This window comes from Leptosomus discolor, chromosome 1, assembly GCF_034619465.1.
Source record: "Leptosomus discolor isolate bLepDis1 chromosome 1, bLepDis1.hap2, whole genome shotgun sequence".
NCBI lineage: Eukaryota > Metazoa > Chordata > Aves > Leptosomiformes > Leptosomidae > Leptosomus > Leptosomus discolor.
This window is the reverse complement of record NC_141391.1, coordinates 22823195-22841010: the sequence shown is the minus strand read 5'-3', so window position 1 is coordinate 22841010 and position 17816 is coordinate 22823195.

The window sequence follows — 17816 nt, the reverse complement described above, 5'->3', positions numbered from 1 at the left end:
TAGAGAGCTGGCACAAAAATCTCCTCTATCTTTTTTCCCTATTGATACAGCTGGTTATAAGTAGGGCCAAAACTGCTGTATTTTCTTTTTTTACAGGCCTCTCAGACTTACTCTGTATATCTTTCCATCCTGAAATAGCCATTTCTGTTTGCTATATCCATTGCTGACGCAAATGCAAATATACACAAGCTCACAGAGAAACTCCCACTCTGATATGGCTGTCATTGAGCTTTCCCTGTCAGGCTTGTAGAGTCAGCAGAAGAACTCAGTGGTTCTTTGGGTTTCTCTGCACAGTCCTTGAGTTATATGTGATATATAAACGTAATAGCCATGTGCCCGTTCTTGCCTGCGAAGAGAACGTGTGTCAGTACCGCAGTGACACATCTATCTGCTGCTATGAATAAAAATCTGTTTCCAAAGGTACGTCTCTTCATTTCGTAAGCCTTTCCATTTTTTATTCAGTATTTCAGACCAATTCAAGTAATCCATCTTACTCATCAGAAATTACTTGGTCCCCTAAATTTTTCTTGCAGGGCATCAGCGTTCATAGAAAAGTAGGACAAAAGCCTGATATTACTGGAATTTTTATAAAGTGCAATAATTGGACTCTTTGTTAGGAAACTTTAATATATTACAGAGTTTGTATCCTATAATGGCAAGAAATGTGGAAGTAATTACTGTTGCAACGCTGGCAAGAATACACATGCCCAAGGTCGCCTTTGAGTGAATGGCTTGCAGTATTAGACTTTACTTTACAAATGAATGTTTTGCTATGTCAGAGAATTTTGAAGAACATTTTTACAAAGATCATTTTTACCGTTTCTATTGTCGTTGTCAGCTCTCTTTATTCATATGTGGAAACGATACTTTGACTTGTACTTTCTAAATGAGAGAATTATTTCCAGGAAAACAGCAAGCTATTAAGAAACCATACGTTATGGTTTACAGGTGGGCAGGCTAGAAGGAAGGCTCTTTGAATTCAAGTAAGCTGCAAAGTTCACTCTTACTCTGTCACCTCCTGACAAATGTGCAAATGCCTTGATATCAAATGCTGAAACGATCTCTCTTGCATTTCAGGATATTATTTTTGTTTCCTTTAGAGAGCACCTGCTATTAAGTTGTCAGTAAGAGTAATACTATTTATCTTGGATTGTATTTAGTATTTTTACAAACCAACCTGTAACTTCTAGACTTTGTCTTTCCATGGTATTTGCAGGCTAAGCACCCGTTTGTTTAAGAGAAGAGGGGTGGAGCGCAGAAAGAAATGTGCTGATCTGGAGCTAACCCTGTGTGTTGTCAGTGTTCTGCATATTTGAAAAAGAGCTTCATTTATAAACCAGGTTCCCAACCTAAACTGATTTTATGAATGACCTCTGTATTGTATTATGAATTACCAGAGAATGTATTTGAGAATCACAGCATATTTCAGTTGTGAAGCATGAACTTCATTTTCAAACTTAGCCGGTATAATATCGGGGCATATTATCGCATGTCATTAATTCCAGTAGCTTTGTTTTCAAAAGAAATAAAGTTACTTTTTTGCAAAAAAAATTGTAAAAAATCTCATATGAATGGTTTTATTCCTCTCTGTAATGTATGCTGTTGGTTTAGTTTCATGTATTACAATACAAAAGAATGTCCTCTACAGTATATTACTGTACTGAGGATCTTTGTTAATGAAGCAAACACCAAACTTATTTGATACTCTAACTGATTTGAGAACAAGTTTCCTCCCATCCCCAGATGCTGTTTAACTGTATGCTTTGCTCTTAGTGCAGGGTAATTTTTTTGTGAAGTACCTCTTAGTGTAGGCTTTAGGGAACATTTTTACATATGTACTAGATTTAATGGTTTTTATTTTAAAAATTACACTTTTCATTCAAAGCCCTGCAAAAATCAGACTTTTAGATTTTCTTTTTTCTTTTATATGTATATGTAACAAAAGCATGGGTTAGCTTAAACTGTGCGGTTTTGTTTCTGTGCACTGTAGCTTTTGGTCAGAACGTCTAGCGATAAAACCTTTCAGAATTAATTCCCTCCTGAATCATTTTTCAACTTTCTCTTGTAGCTGCATAGTTGGGTTTGATTTTCTGTGCCTTCTGTTTTAAATTATTTCAAGATTTTTATTTTTTTTTCCAGATACGGCTATCTAATTGTATGGTATTAATGAAGGATGAATGAAAATAAAAGTTCATTCCACTTATTGTAATAACTCAAAGTATTGTCTCACTCTTTGCAAAAGATACGGGGAGCTCAAGGCAGACTCAGTTTAAAGATTTTTTTTTTTAATGCTGTGATTTATCATAAATTACAGTTTGTGAATGTACCAAAAGCGTCTGAGGGTATGCTCAGGGTAACATGCCAGTAACTCCAGCACCGAGAACAGTTTCTAAAGCGGAGGTACGGTCTGTGCCTTATGGTACTTTGCCACAAGCAGCGTTTCCTCTTTCCCCTTCAACGCCAGCTGGTACTGATCGGTTGGAGGATGTTTTCAGAGCACAGATTTGATGCAAGGAGACAGTCTTGCTGGAAACATCAGTTTTACAGCTGAAACTTGAGCCTTCTGGTAATCAATTCCCATCTCCATCTCCTGCAGGCAAGTACACTCTATCTTTAGATGTCTGCAAAGCTGGAATGACTCTAAAAGCAATTTCTTAATGATTTGCAGTAAAGTGCCCAGAACCTGGATTCTTATTCCTTGCATAGTTAGTGGGTTATGAATAGATGAGTTCCTTTGAAACAAAACCATGCCTATGTAAAGAAACGCAGAAAGAACCAGCCGTGTCTGCCAGTAGGTCATTAGTTTCTTGTAAGGTAAGAGCCGGACCATCAGTGTTTCGATTTACAGACAGATTAATGAATTCGTCATTGCAGCTGTTGTGTGAGGTGGTGGACCTAGTCATCTGTGTGCTGGAGCCTCGTGGGAGGAAAACCATCCCCAAACAACCCTAGGGATCTGCAGCGAAGAATGTAGAACAGTTTAGTCGGCTTCACAGCATGCCAATGAAGCGAAATCTGAAGCTACTTCATTTGCTGCTCTAAACTTCCTATTTAGAGTCAGGAAAAACTGAGGGGAAAACCCCACATCACACAAGAATTAAAATTTATTTTATTTGCAAATTCCCTAATAGATCTGGGGCGGGCATAATGAAAATGTAAACCTGTTTCTCAGCTATAGCGTGACCCAGTTAATATAAGAAGCAAGGCAAGTTCCTTTTAGATAAGAAACTTGACCACTTACTTCTGAGGCAATTTTAATGGATCATAAAAATATATTAATGAACTAGGGTAGGAGATCCTGGTGAGTTAAAAGAATGAGTATGCCAGGCAGAGCAGCAGTGGTGGCAAACATGGAATTAAGGCCACACGGGCTGATGCCATATGGCCCAAGAAGATGTTGTAACACCAAGGAAGGTCAGTGAACATCCTCATCCCAGTTGTCTCAGGCAACTTCTAGGCAAGCTTACTTACCTAAAAAGTGGCCCTCTGTTGAAACGTAGTAAAAGGAGAGACAGAAAATGATTTGCAATGGCCACATCACACCTAACATAAATCTGTCCAGCTAGTGAAGAACAATTCTTAGATTACTTGTTGCCCAGAGGATGGAGAAAGCCTTAGACTTTGCGCCTCTGGGACAATTCAGATAACGTTACATTGGTAAGAAAGTTTAATTCTAGCTAAATGTTGATGATGTCCTTCTGTTTGTTGCTGTGTCACATGGATGGGTCCCCTGAATATAAACAGTGCAATATGGATGCAACGCCCATGTCAATGATGCATTGCAGTTCATATGATGGCAATGAACTCCCTTCTGTAGAGTGACACAGAAAACTTAAGACAACGCAGAAATCAAAGAGGCCTGAGAGTCCAGTCAAAGGTGCAGAGCCTGCTCGGCTTCAGCTGTGGCATTCACTGTGCTTGAAGCTGTTGTAGAAGGAGAAGAAATGTGTTTGGGTTTGGGGCTTGTTTTTGTTGTTAAACTATGCTGGTCAAGGCTGGCTGGAGGGATCTGTGGGTTACAAGCACAGCCAAGCAGAAGCAGCATGCTCCTCAGCAGGGAAAGGCAAGTTTGTTTTGCCAAAGGAGAAATGAGAGCCAACTGCTCCCATTGCAGGAGGGGGAGGAATTGGGCAGGAAATGGAAGGGGAGAGCCTCTTCTGCAACTCTTAGGTGCAAATATTGCACCTACGAAGCACTGCCCCTCTTCAGCCTTCCTTCCCGAGTAGCAGTAGCTGCCTTAAACAGCTCAACTCCCCTCCCAGACCTTTCCTACCCTGCCTTAGCCACAGCAACCAACTGTGGAGGCCATGGCTCGGGTTTAGAGGGAAGAGGCAAAGGCACCGAGGCTGCTTTGCATTCCGCAGCAGCCTGCCACGCTGATGAGTACCAGCTTGGGCCACACTGGAGTCAGCAGTCATGGTCTCATGTAAACACCTCAGGAGCACTCTAACCGCTCTCAGATTTAGGCTTGCCTAACGCTTCGGATCCATAGCGTGCAGAATAACCTCTGCTGGGCTGGGTGGGCTGGGTGGGTGTTCATCTAGCAGCTCTGCTTTGCCCCAAAGGCATAGTGTCTGGTGGTGCAAACCCACCACTATTTCAGGAGCTATGTTTGGTCTTCTACAGCTCTTCTGCCATACCAGTGTTAGGAATCATTAGAGGAACAGTTGAAGGAGAGGAGGTAAGTTTTAGTAAAACAGAGCGCTTTCTTCATGCTTTTACCTATTCATGGGCTAATCGCATTCTCTGCAGCACATTTTCTGTACTGTGCCTTCAGATTTGTGATAAATGGTGGTGTATGAGCACTAAATGGCAATGGAAATTAGAGGCGGATGTGTTCTGTTGCATTAACTGGTTTACCACTAGGCTGGACAAGATACATCACATAAGGGAGATGGTACTATAAGCAGTGAGCGAATTTAATTACAATGATGAATTTAATGCTATGATGTGATTTAGATGTAGCCATGACATTAGCTACTTGTAGTCACTCCATTGCTTAGCAACCTCGGCACCAGGCAGCAAGACCCAAAATTTCTGCCCCTAAAGCAGGAGAATGTTCAACCGTAACCAGCCTCAGGGTGAGCCCGGTCCACAAGCCCTTTCTCAGCGAGCAGCTCCGCTAAATCCAAATGGAGCTGGGTTTGCAGTCTGGACCCAGCTTTATACAGTAATGAATGAAATATGCAATTAAGGAACCCATTTGGTATTTCTTTCAATCTGAAACAAACCAAAGTGCTGGTGGCTTTGCTCCTAGGTTTTGCTATAAAACGATTGCAGAAAGCTACTGAAGAGAAGCATTTTAATCAGATTAGAATAGATAAAGAGTATAACCCTGTGGTTATACAATTGAGCTTTCTAATCATATTAGACTCTAATACTGGCATCAGTGCCATATTGGAACAACAATCATAAAAAGCTACAAGCATAAAATATTACAGATCCTTAAACATATTACAAAATGTCATCCACTAAAGTTAAAAAACATTATCATGTTTGGGGAAATGTGCCAGCTAAAAAAAAAAAAACAACCCGGGAGCCTGAAGTCCTGCGTGCATGTGCAGATTAAATGCAGCACAGCAGCGGCAAGGCTTGACCTTTTTTGTTTCTTACGTTTTTATTAATTAAATTGCTTCCCAAACAGCTACTTCTGTCACCATTACCCACCTTCATCCTCGTCCACCGAGGTGCTAAGTGCACTTAGCTCTTTTTTGCAATCAATTAAAGGGTCCCTTGTTGTGGGACGCAGCAAGAGGTGGCTCCTCTTTAGTGGTGAATCAGCCCTGGAAAGAAACAACTTCAGCTCTGTCACACCTCTCCCGTTGCAGCCACTGCTCCACATCCATCGGTGCTTAAAGCAGGAGAGGACTGAAGCCAAGAGCCGAAGGAAAGGGGCTGTTAATGCACATCAAATGCCTGATTTAAGTGGGTTGGTCATCTGGCATCTATGTGCTTCCACTGATCTGAGTTTCGTCCATGAGTCAGGTTTGCAAGTACAAAGGACCCCACTTGGAAGTGATGGCCCTTTACAGAAGCTCTGCCGACTGCCGCAAGTCCTGCCGCTGTGCCTCTGGGCTGCAGCAGCCTTGAATCGTAGCAGGCAATCACGGCTGTCCCTCCTTGAGTGAAACTGCCAAGCAATAATTCAAACCCAAAGGTTTCCCTTTCTTCTCCTGTCTAGCTGGAGTTTCTTCTTCCCACAGGCAGGCCGGAGGAGCTATGCCATTTGTTTTGACTGAATAGAGCCAAGGTAACAAAGACCTTGAATTTAAACCACATGGTATGAGCATGGCTGGCAGCTTGATGTGGGGTGATGTCCACGAGAGCAGGCGGGATGGCCCAGGAGCCACCCTCAGCCAGGGGTCCTGGCATTAGCTGTCTGTCTCACAGGCTCACAGAATGGTGGGGGTTGGAAGGGACCTCTGGGGATCATCTAGTCCCACCCCTCCTGCTAAAGCAGGTTCACCTACAGCAGGTCGCACAGTGTCACATGCAGGTGGGTTTTGAATATCTCCAGAAGAGTCTCCACAACCTCCCTGGGCAGCCTGTTCTAGTGCTCTCCCACCCTCAAAGTAAGGATTTTTTTCCTCATGTTCAGGCAGAACTCCCCGTGTTCCAGTTTGTGCCCATTGCCCCTTGTCCTGTCACTGGGCACCACTGAAAAGAGCCTGGCCCCATCCTCTTGACACCCGCCCTTTAGATATTTATACGTGTTGATAAGATCCCCTCTCAGTCTTCTCTTCTCCAGGCTAAAGAGCCCCAGGTCTCTCAGCCTTTCCTCATAGGAGAGATGGTCCAGCCCCTTCATCATCTTAATAGCCCTCAGCTGGACTTTCTCCAGTAGCTCCTTGTCTCTCTTGAACTGGGGGGCCCAGAACTGGACACAGCATTTCAGATGTGGCCTCACTAGGGGAGAGTAGAGGGGGAGGAGAACCTCCCTTCTCCTGTGCCCTTGGAGTGAAATTTTATTCTGCTGAATATTCTGCACCTCAGAATCTTTCTCATCCCTAACTAAAGAGCCTTTACCCTCAGATTTTTCTTCCCAAGCTTTCTGTCAGTTTTTTTCTGACCTTTTTGTGTGTTCCCTGTCCCCGTCCCACTGCCACGATGCTGCTCCCCTACAACCCTTTACGTGCTGATTTTTCCAAGGCATCTTCTGGCTCACTAATGCTTCCTCCAGGGTCAGAGTCTCTCTGCATCATCCTCTGTCAGGTAGCAGTGCAGTCTGAGGGGTGAGGAAATCTAAGCTGTATTTCGGGCTTTTCTTTGCTGCTGACACTGTTGTTGCTGGGGCTACAGCCTGGTGCTGGGACAGCTGCTGGGTTTGCTGCTCCCCACTGCAGGGGAAGCGTCATGGCTGGGTCCCAAAGAGGGCACCCACCTCCAGCACCCATGCCGGCACCCCACACCCTGGCAGCACCAGAGTGGTGGGAGGGAACCGCTCTCTAGAGCCCAGGAAGTTCGTCTCTTTGTGTTTCTTTGCAATTGACGCCCTGGTAATTATGCACCTTATGAAGATATGCAATGTAATCATACTCTTCTAAAAATGCCTTGGATTAAAAGCTTTTCCTGGGTCTTTAGGTGATGGGCCTGCAATTACAGAAAATGAACTGCATTTTAGCTTTCCATTGAAATTAATAACAGTGGTTCTCCAGTTGACTCCGTGAGTAGTTAATGGAACAAACTGGATGCTTCACTACAATATGGGTTTTAAAGCTATTTGAGAGAGATTCTGTGTTTCAAATAGGAAAATAATTCACACGATGCAAAATAATTTTGTTCGCATCTTTGTGAAATAATGGCTCTGTGTAGCTTTGAGATGTAACTGTTTATCAATAATGATTTCAATGTGCTCTTCCATCCCTCACTGCACTTGGAGGGGAATGACCTGCAGAGAACTTTGGAAAAAGAAAAACAAGCTAAGGAATTGATGATGCAGAGAAGAGCTCCAGCTTGGCCTGAGCTACACAACTGGGTTTTACCATAAACCTTGAAAAACAGATTTGTGTGAGTTCTTCAGGGGCAGAACAGCAAATATTCCAAGACTTGCTGAATTTCAGTTACACCATCTCCAACTCTGCTCAGTTAAACTCAAGCTGTGTTAACTGGCAAATTTTAGAGTGCTGCTGGTGGGTGGCATCCAACCTCGGGGAGAGAGCAGCCAGCCCCTCTCCTACGTCCCAGTTAACCTGCCCCATAGGCAGGGGCACAAAGAGCTCATGTGTCTTCTGCCTCCTTTCATAGCTCCTTGCCTGCCAAGCAGAGGTTCAGCTAGGGCATCACTCTCCAGGTAAGTGGAAAAGTGAGTGGTCCCTCTTTCCCCAGTGCCTTTTGAAAATGAACTGGGCTGAGGATGGACCAGGATCCAACCCTGCACCTCCCATGGTGAAACCAGTCCCACCACTCCTCCACACTGGGGATACCAGAGGTCCAGAGCACTGGGAATAACCACCAGGAGCAACCGCAGGGCTTTTTCCCAATGGAGTGGGTGTACCTCAGGGCCACCCTCTCTCCCTCCACCATGGTGGCACCACGATGTGCCACCAGCCTTGCCCATTCCTTCAGTGCCACAGCTCACCCAAGAAACATTTCAACACCTTTGGCCCCCAGTCAGCAAGTCCACTCTCACAGCAGCCGTGAGTAGCTGCTCAGCCTTTTCAGTCAATGTTCTCCTTCTGTAACTGGGAAGCTGTTCCTGGCACTGGCCTTTGCACAGGCAGGTGCTGAGTTGGGTGATCCCCAGTAGCTCATGCTGGAGCTGCTGCTTTCCAGCACTGGCCACGGTGTTTTCAGAAACCTGTGACCCTGTGCCTTATTCCCCTATGGACACCGTTTCAGTGTCCACATTTTTAACTCCCATCCAGTGGACACCTTTGCACTGCAAGGCTAAAGCACAGTGGGCACTGAGTGACACAAGCAGCTCCCCGGGGCCAGCACTGGGGCTGGCTCCCTGGCTCTGGTTCATTTAGCAAGGCAGGAAGAGCCCCAAGCACACCCTGCCCAAGAAGTCCTCTCCTCAGGCTGTCCCCCTGGGGTGCAGGGTCAGTCCTTGCTCCCACACACTGTGTCCTGCCCTGGGGGTGTTAATGTCTCAGTGTTGCCAGTCTTACTGCCTTTCCCCTGGATGACAGCATCATCTATGTGAGTTTTAGTACTTTCTCTGACATCAGAAATAGTTTTGTTTTCCAAGCATCTCTCTCAGCTGTCCAGAGCAAGCTGAACTGCAATCTAAAGAAACTGTATTTTGCAAGGAACTTCTTGACTGAAATAGTTGCTCCCTTTTATTCTCTCCAAAAGCATCTGCCAGAAATCTAGCGAGACACCAACTATAGAAAACTATTGTCATTAACTGAGCCTCCTGGGACTCACACACTCATAGGAAAATATTCCCTCAGTCAGTGGCCATGTACACAAACCTCTACTGCAGTGGCCTCCTCAGGCACCCTCTCAGAGGTTGGTTGGCACCAATTGACAACAACGTGCTCTGAAATCCCTGGCCTGGGCCCAGAGCCACTTGTAACAGCAGCACTTGCGCAAGGACAGGTTTTGGTAGCATCCTGCTTCCCAGACAGATTGGATGTGGTCAGGGACGAGGGCGCATAATCTATCAAAACATCAGGACAGGGAAATTGTAGGTAATTATCTAGCATATTTTATAGATAATATGTTTTTATGACCTATATATTATGTATTACCCATATATTATAATTACCCATATAATTAACTATAACTACCTATAGGTTATAAGTAACAAATTATAGATAATTACCTAAAAGTTTGCAGCCTTTTGGGTGGCCTAGCATGGGCAAGACTGAATTGAACTTGTTTGTTCTCCTTCCAGACTCTCAGCTCCCTGAGGCACAGCTCTGCTTCCTTATACTGCTGTAAATCAGTCTTAGCTAGATTAAAAAAAAATCACACTCATTTTTCCTTTGCTTCCTTCTCTCCTAATTCACCTTCCCCTCACTATTTATATACTCTACCTTTCCCAAAGTACCAAGACTTGAGGTGCTGGTAGATGAAAAGCTGAATACAAGCCAGCAATGGGCGCTCACAGCCCAGAAAGCCAATTGCATCCTGGGCTGCCTCAAGAGAAGTGTGGCCAGCAGGTCGAGGGAGGTGATTCTGCCCCTCTGCTCTGCTCTGGTGAGACCCTACCTGCAGTGCTGCATCCAGCTCTGGAGTCCTCAGCATAAGACACATGGACCTGCTCAAGCGAGCCCAGAGGAGGGCCATGAGAATGGTCAGGGGGCTGGAGCACCTCCCCTGTGAGGACAGGCAGAGAGAGTTGGGGTTGTTCAGCCTGGGGAAGACTCCGGGGAGACCCTATAGCAGCCTTCAAATACCTAAAGGGGGCCTACAGGAAAGATGGGGAGGGACTCTTTATCAGGGAGTGTAGTGATAGGATGAGGGGTAACAGTTTCAAACTGAAAGCAGGGAGGTTTAGATTAGATATTAGGAAGAAGTTCTTCACTGTGAGGGTGGTGAGACACTGGCACAGGTTGCTCAGAGAAGCTGTGGCTGCCCCCTCCCTGGCAGTGTTCAAGGCCAGGCTGGACGGGGCTTTGAGCAACCTGGTCCGGTGGGAGGTGTCCCTGCCCATGGCGGGGGGGGTGGAACTAGATGGTCTTTAAGGTCCCTTCCAACCCAAACCATTCTACGGTTCTACAAGGACTGACGCCCCCTGCCCTGGACCAGAACTGCTGCCACAAGCTACAGCCAGGACAGGTGGTTCAACCCCAGGGCTGGCTTCGAAGGCATCCAGCAGCTATGCTTCTGTCTACACTTACTTCATTTTAATTCTATGTCTCATTATTTTTGTTGGCAAGGAAGGTAGGTGAAGGCATTTTTTATCAGGAGTGGAGTTTTTTTTTACCTGGAGATGCTGCAGCAACGTCTTTTGGCAAATAGCTGCTGCCACTTGCCCTTCCTGCACGAGGCAGAGGAAAACTTGCCCCAATCTACTGAAGTCTAATACATTTGTCTGCTTTTAGAAAATTCTTCATTTATTGCTAAATTGGTTAATTCTATTAGCAAATAGATCAACTATGTCCAGGTCTTTGTGTGTATTACAGTCTTGTGGGCTACACAACTATGCTGCACGTGGATTATCAACAAGAGATCTCTGTAATGGCTTGACTTTGCCTTCATTTGTGCTCTGTTAGCACAAGAAGCCACAGCTCCTCAGCCATCGCTGTTTCTCATGGCTGGAGCATTCAAGCATTCAAGTACCAGTTCTTTGATATACAATTAAACCAAAAACTTGCTCCTTACACAAACTCCTCTGTGCAGAGCCCCAGAGCAAATCAACCATTTATACACCTGTGTGAAAGCCCTGAAAAAGGAGGTTTTAGTGGCCACGCTGATAGCCCCCTGCTCAGAGCCACTCTGACGGCTGGCCCTACCACCACGCTGCTTCCTGACAAATGGACACCCAGATAGGCATCTTCCTTGGTTTAGGGCAAGTATTTTATCACCCATACCCTTCAGACACTGCGCTGCTCTCCCACTGTCTCCCATTCACAGTGAAGAATAAGGAGCTGCTCACCTGGGCTTGAGAGTGTATTTTTATCAATCGTACTGGTTGCGATACTGAAATGAAAAAACTATCGACTTTATCATGAGGGTGGAAGGCTGAGCACAGAGATGCAAATTTTGCCTTTGTTTAGTGTGATTTTTCATTGTCAAACAGATAAAAGCTAACCAGGGAGCAAGGAGCAAACCTGCCATGTTGTGACAGACGCTTGCAAACAACAGATAAAATGTGCCGTTTCCAGCTTCAGCCAGGTGGCTGACTGTCACTCAGTGAGTCTTTGGAAGCTTTGAATATCAGATATTTTAATTATAAATGCTCAGCCAAGCCAATATATTTCTCAGTACAGAGACAGCAAAAGAAAAAAAGGATTTTCTTAAAATTCAGCATGCACAATGACAAGCACGTCTTTAAAAAAAAAAAACAAAACGTAAAACATATATAAAAAACAGGAACAGCAAATAGACCTTTGGGGAGACTGCAAGTAACCTTCAGCCCAAACTTGGAAAGAAACATAAGCTTTGGAAGTCTGGAAAGACTCAGCAACGTGCAATTACATTGCACTTCCAAACCTTGAAGTAAAACACGGCTGTAGCTGTGCAGTCTTTGAGCTACCCAGGACCTTCACGATGGAGGAGAATTTCACCAGACAGGCATCGCTCCTGTCAATGATCTGGATGTGAGGCATGAGGATAGAGATGCTCTGCCCAGGCACAGGTATCTGTCATGTTGATACCTAATGTTTATACCAGGGAGCTTGAGCTCCCTTTCTCCTTAATGGAGAGAAATTGGCACTTTTAGGTGCTGTTCATCTCCTCCTAATGTAGTTGTCTAAAATAAATCAGATGACTCACACCGTGGACATAGTGGTTTTTTTTTTCTCTGTCTTGAAAGGGAGCGGGGATGAGCAGCTGAGGTACCAGCTTTCACACAGCAGTGTCTAAAGGTAGGTGAGAAGAATCCTAGCGTAGTCAGGAGGAGGAGTTTTCTGAATAAGTCAGATGTAAAGCTCCCGAGAGAGGCTGGTTTTGAGAGCAGTCGAGAAAATTTAAGCAGCGAAGAAGAATTCAGCTCCCCTCCCGGGATGCACTTGGCGTCGGACAACATTAAGCACAGGTGGTAAAACAAAAACGGGGTGCCCAAGGGAGTCCCAAGGGGTGAGGTACTCAGGGAGGTCCACACTAGGGGAGTTATAGCCTCAAGCCACCTCCTGTCAGGTGCTCCTGGGTTGGAAATCGTGCATCTCGGAGAAAATCCAGCTCAAAGCTTGTGGTTTGGCGGCTGTCAGGGAAATGTGACCTCTTCAGGGGTAACACTGGGTAACTCAGGAACAAGTTCTCCCCCACAAGCACCTGCACCCTCGCTGGCTACTGCTGTTGGCTGCAGGGAGCCGGGTGGCTATGCCAGCTGGTGTTAGGGCATCCACCTTTGGGGTCCCCAGTTTCACAGAGGGAAAATGCCCATCCAGCTCCTTGGCAGCTGTAGAGGGGGGCGCCATCTCAGCCAACTTCACCCACCCGGAGACTGAACATCTCAAATTGTGCCTCCGTGATCAGCAGGGAGGCCGGGAAGGTCATCCCTCCATGTACTTAGATGTTTGCCCGAGCAAGAGCTGGGCCAGCCCTGGAGGCTTTCGTGCCCCATGACTGATGAGGGGGTTAGCTGTGGGACCCCTGCGTGGTTAAACCTGGGTGAACAGGGTCCCATCATCACGCAGTCACAACCAAGTGGCAGTGCTGGGACATGGGCTTAAAGGGTGGACATTTACACCAGGCATAAGCAGTGTCTGTTTTTAAAGACAAGTTTAAAATGATGCATTGTTTTGACTATCATGTTAATTTGCAGTTTCCCTGAGGCGCATGTTGCCTGATAGACCTAAACTGAAGAAACACCAGCTCCCACTTTGGAGATACCCAAAATCTGTCTGGACATGGTCCTGGGCAACCGGCTTGAGGTGGCCGTGCTTGTGCAGGAGGTTGGACCAATTGACCTTCAGAGGTCCCTTCCCACCTCAACCCTTCTGTTACCCTGTGTAATCTAAAAATAGTGTAAAAATAATACAGAAATTAGGAATGTTCTCAGTGAAGCTTTTCCTGAAAGGCGACTCTGAGATTTTATGAAACGGCAATTTTCAAAAATACTTTAATTATTCAGGAGCACTTTATCTTTGAATTTTCATCAAAACAACACACTTTGGTGGAAGCATTCACGTTGGCCTGCCAAAATCTACAGCTCAACAACCGCTTTCCAGCAGAAAGGGTGTGCCCACAGGATCATCCTCCTCCCACCTGGCTGAATCTGGGTTCACCACCACCACCACCACCATAGTTCACAAGTGAGGCACCACCAGGGCATCCTCTCCCAGAGCAAAGCCCCTCTCCCATCCTGGTCTGCCCCTGCTCCCCTGCCACATGATGGAGATGCGGCCATAGTGTCGGGCATCACTCCACCGTCACCCCATGGCAACCAGCCTTGTGTCTTGCTGCTTCTGCTTGGGTTTTCATATACGCTACGTACACATTGGCAAGACATGGACAGCAAAACCTCATCTCCTTCCTCTCCTTCCATTGCTCTGCATCTCTGCACCTGGAGGGGAAGAGCGTGCTGATGTGGGTTAGATACAAAAGTAAAAAGAAAGAGAAGGAGAAGAAAGCAAAGTAATTCTTCCCTGATGAAAAGCTCTCCTATTTGTTCAGATCACTACCATATCAGCAAACCCACATAAAAGTACCGTTAATGTTAATACTTTCCCAGGACTAATTAGGTTTAAATTGGGTAGAAAATATTGTGCAAATAACTCGCTGTGCATAAAATCCTTGGTGAAGTTTAAATAGGAGTGGCAGAAAACAGGGAAAATAGTTTTTATTAGTGCATTTACACCTTCTTAGAATTTCCCTGAATTGTGTTTTACCTTGGCTATAAAAATGAAAACATTTAAATTTCTTTAAAATTACATTTGACTTAATTACAGCCAATCCCTAATACCAGCAAACAACCCATTTTGCCTACTTTGCAGCATAAATAGCCACCAGCCTCATCATTTCATAAAGAGTTGTTTTTCTACATGATGTTCTCTATGTGCAGAATGTTAATAGCTACTATAGCTGAATATGAATAGGCTCTGTAGCTCCACTTGAAATATAGAAAAATGGCCCAGACATTAAAAAAGATAAAAGGGAAAAGGGCAGTAATGAATTTAGAGGAAAATGAACATTAATGGTACTAGCATTACCTCATGTTCCACATAACAAATTATTGGAAATCTGTCAAGCACACCAAATTATCTACTCATCTGCTGTTGTGGGGCCCTTTGGAGCCATCCAAAACCAGCAAAAGCAAGACAATTTAAGCTAATTTTACTATTTATAACAATAGAACAGACCATTAAGATAAATTAATGTCATTATCAAGTTTCTATGAAAATGACAAATACCGCTATTTCAAGCAGCTTTAGAAGCTGTTGACTATAATGAAATCTGCTGTACAGGTACTAAAAAGAAACACTCCAAGTAATTATTTTCTAGTAGCTTGTTTGTTTCCTTCACATTCATTTACTTTCACCACAATTAGTTCTGTACACAATATATGGTAACTAAACAGTCAACACTACGCAGGCTTAGGACTAATTGGGCAATTACGATGCAGTTTTCAGCCTTTTAGGTCCTAAAGAGAGCCAGGAGTAAACATTTTAGAGGCAACAATAGCAGCACCGCATCGATTTGCGGGGTTGGAGTTTGAAGGAATACAAAGCAATGCGAGAAATAAAGCCCGGTAAAATGCTTTACACAAAACAGCCCAAAACGAGATGGTTTATTAAATGATCTAATTGCTGAGGCTCCAAACGGGAGGCTGGACATGGCTGACAGAAGCCAGCCGGGGTTAGGATTTTGGAGAAAGCGGGCTGCCACGTTGGCTGCGGCACTAAAGGTGAGAGTGATGCTGGGTCAGTGCAGCCAGCCTCCATCCTCGGATCAGTGCAGCCATCTACTCAACAACCAGTGTGACACCAGGCAGGGGTGGGAAAACATGTGTGCTGGAAAGATTTATGCATATTCTTTCAAAACTTGCTCGGCTTTTGTTGTAACTGCAGGTGTTTCACATGTACTGTCCCACCCCTTCCTGACCCCCAGCACTGCTATGTTAGACAACAAATTACGCAAAAAAAATTTCTTTTCTTACTGCCAGTCTTGACTTTTTGCTTTGGAAGATAAAGAAAACAGAAGCTCCTGGTCCCACATTCTCTCTACCACTCACGATTTACTGGACGAGGCTGTGAAGAATAAACATTGCAAACACATGGATGCAGCTCAATATGTGAATAAATTCCAGCCGAAGTATTGCTGTTCATCTGCTTTAACCAAGTACGATGGAGGCAGCCATGGAAAGCTAGGTGGAGATGTCATGCTTTCCCAGGCCGGCCTGGAGGCTTTTTCACCCCCACAGCTCACTCACACAGAGGGCAAGAGGAGGATGAGGGAGCTCAGCATCCCTCTTCGAACTCCTTTTCGTTTTCCCCATTTCTGTAGCTGCCAAGCTTTCATCCGCCCTGCATGTGCCATTTCATGCCAGCGACATAATGAAATAATTTGCATATTTGCACATAATTTCCACACAATTGTCTCCAACTTTAAAGCCTCTGTATGGCTGGGGTGTGGGGGCAAGCGCGGGATGCAGGGAGAGCTCACTGGTGCGATGCCAGGGGAGTCCCAAAGCAAAGATCTGCCTGCATCCCTGCCCAAGGTCATGCGAGTCATGCTGGGAGCCTCCTCCTTGCCTCGAACACAGCTGAGGTGTTGAGCTGGGGGCTCCCCAAATGGCCGCGGTGGAAGGCACAGTCCTTATGCTCAGCTCCCTGCCACAAGGATAATGCTCGGCAGGGCAGAGGGCAGACTGCATGGGGACAACCTGTGTCGGTGAACTCCCAAGGGTGTGGGAACAGGGCTCCCCGCTCCTGGGGCCACAAGGTGGTTTCCAGCCCAGGGACAGGTGAGGAAGGTACCAAACCCAGCCACTGACACAAAGACCCCTCCTTTCCCCTCTTCCTCCTGGCCAGTGCCTGTCCTGCATCCAGAGACACCACCATGGCACAGCGGTATCTTAGTCTGGGTGCTGATCAGTTCTGTGCTAATGATAATGAAAGACAATTAGTCACTAAAAGCATTATCACAACATTGCATTATGACATTTTATTAGTACTATCAGTCAGGGATTTTATGAAGCAGAGGTTTGCTTTTTCCTTAATTAGACATTTATGAGAGAATATCAAACCTGACAATTCATTTAGGAAATTATTACAGAATAAAGAGACTCCAGCTGAAATTCAGCTTTGGTTTATACACCTGGTTTTGAACTGAATTTAACAGAAACTGCATCTATTTGCACAAGTGCAAATTTGGCTCAATGTCTATGCATCCACCAATCCAGCGAAGGCTGAGCCGTCCACCCTGCTCACAGCTGCTTCCGAAGGCTGGAGACGCTCAGGCTGTGTGGGGATGCATGGGCAAGAGGAAAGGTCCCATAAGCTCTTGCACCAGGATGATTTTTAATGGGTTTTTAAAGTAACCTCCTAAGCGAGTGCTTCGGCACTCAGAGCAGGGGCCTGATGTATGAAATGCTGGAGCAGCTACTGGGGGCAACTACTCAGGTCCCCGATTCAAATGTAAAACCCAGACAGGTGAGTGTGCCAGACCAGGTTAGACCATCGTGTCTGGGCCACAGTTTTCTGGCCCTGTTCTCCCACCACTCGTTGAAGGCGAGACATTGTGGTTGGGCTGGGCCTCTGTCCCTGATGATGCCCACTGCCTCACCTTCCCACCACCCAAAAGCTCGCCTGGGAGCCACTGGAGCCCAGCAGGCAGCACAGAGCAGAGGCTTGGTGAACTTGGTCACGCAGATGTACACCTGAGCCCCTGGGACCTTCACTTGGATTTCTGCCTTGTTACCATCTTTGGCCCTTGTGCTTTGTCCTGCATGTTCCATTATTTGGCCAGATTCTTGCATTGCTCCATCTCTAAAAGATGCTAAAAGGAATTTCTTAGAAATTATTTTTTAAATTTCACACCTGAAAGGAGTGACGAGGCAGCTGCTGATCCTTCAGCAAACAGCTGTCAGCAGCGCTGGAGCACTCAGAGAGTGTGTGCAGGATGGGGTGGCTACACCAGGAGTCAGCAGGGTCTGGCCATCTCCTCGGTGGCCAGAAGAGCAGCACCTTTCCAGGTGGCCCAGGGCCCCGTGGAAGGCACAAGACAGCCGTGCACTGTAAGCTGGGCTTCTCAGTCTGCTG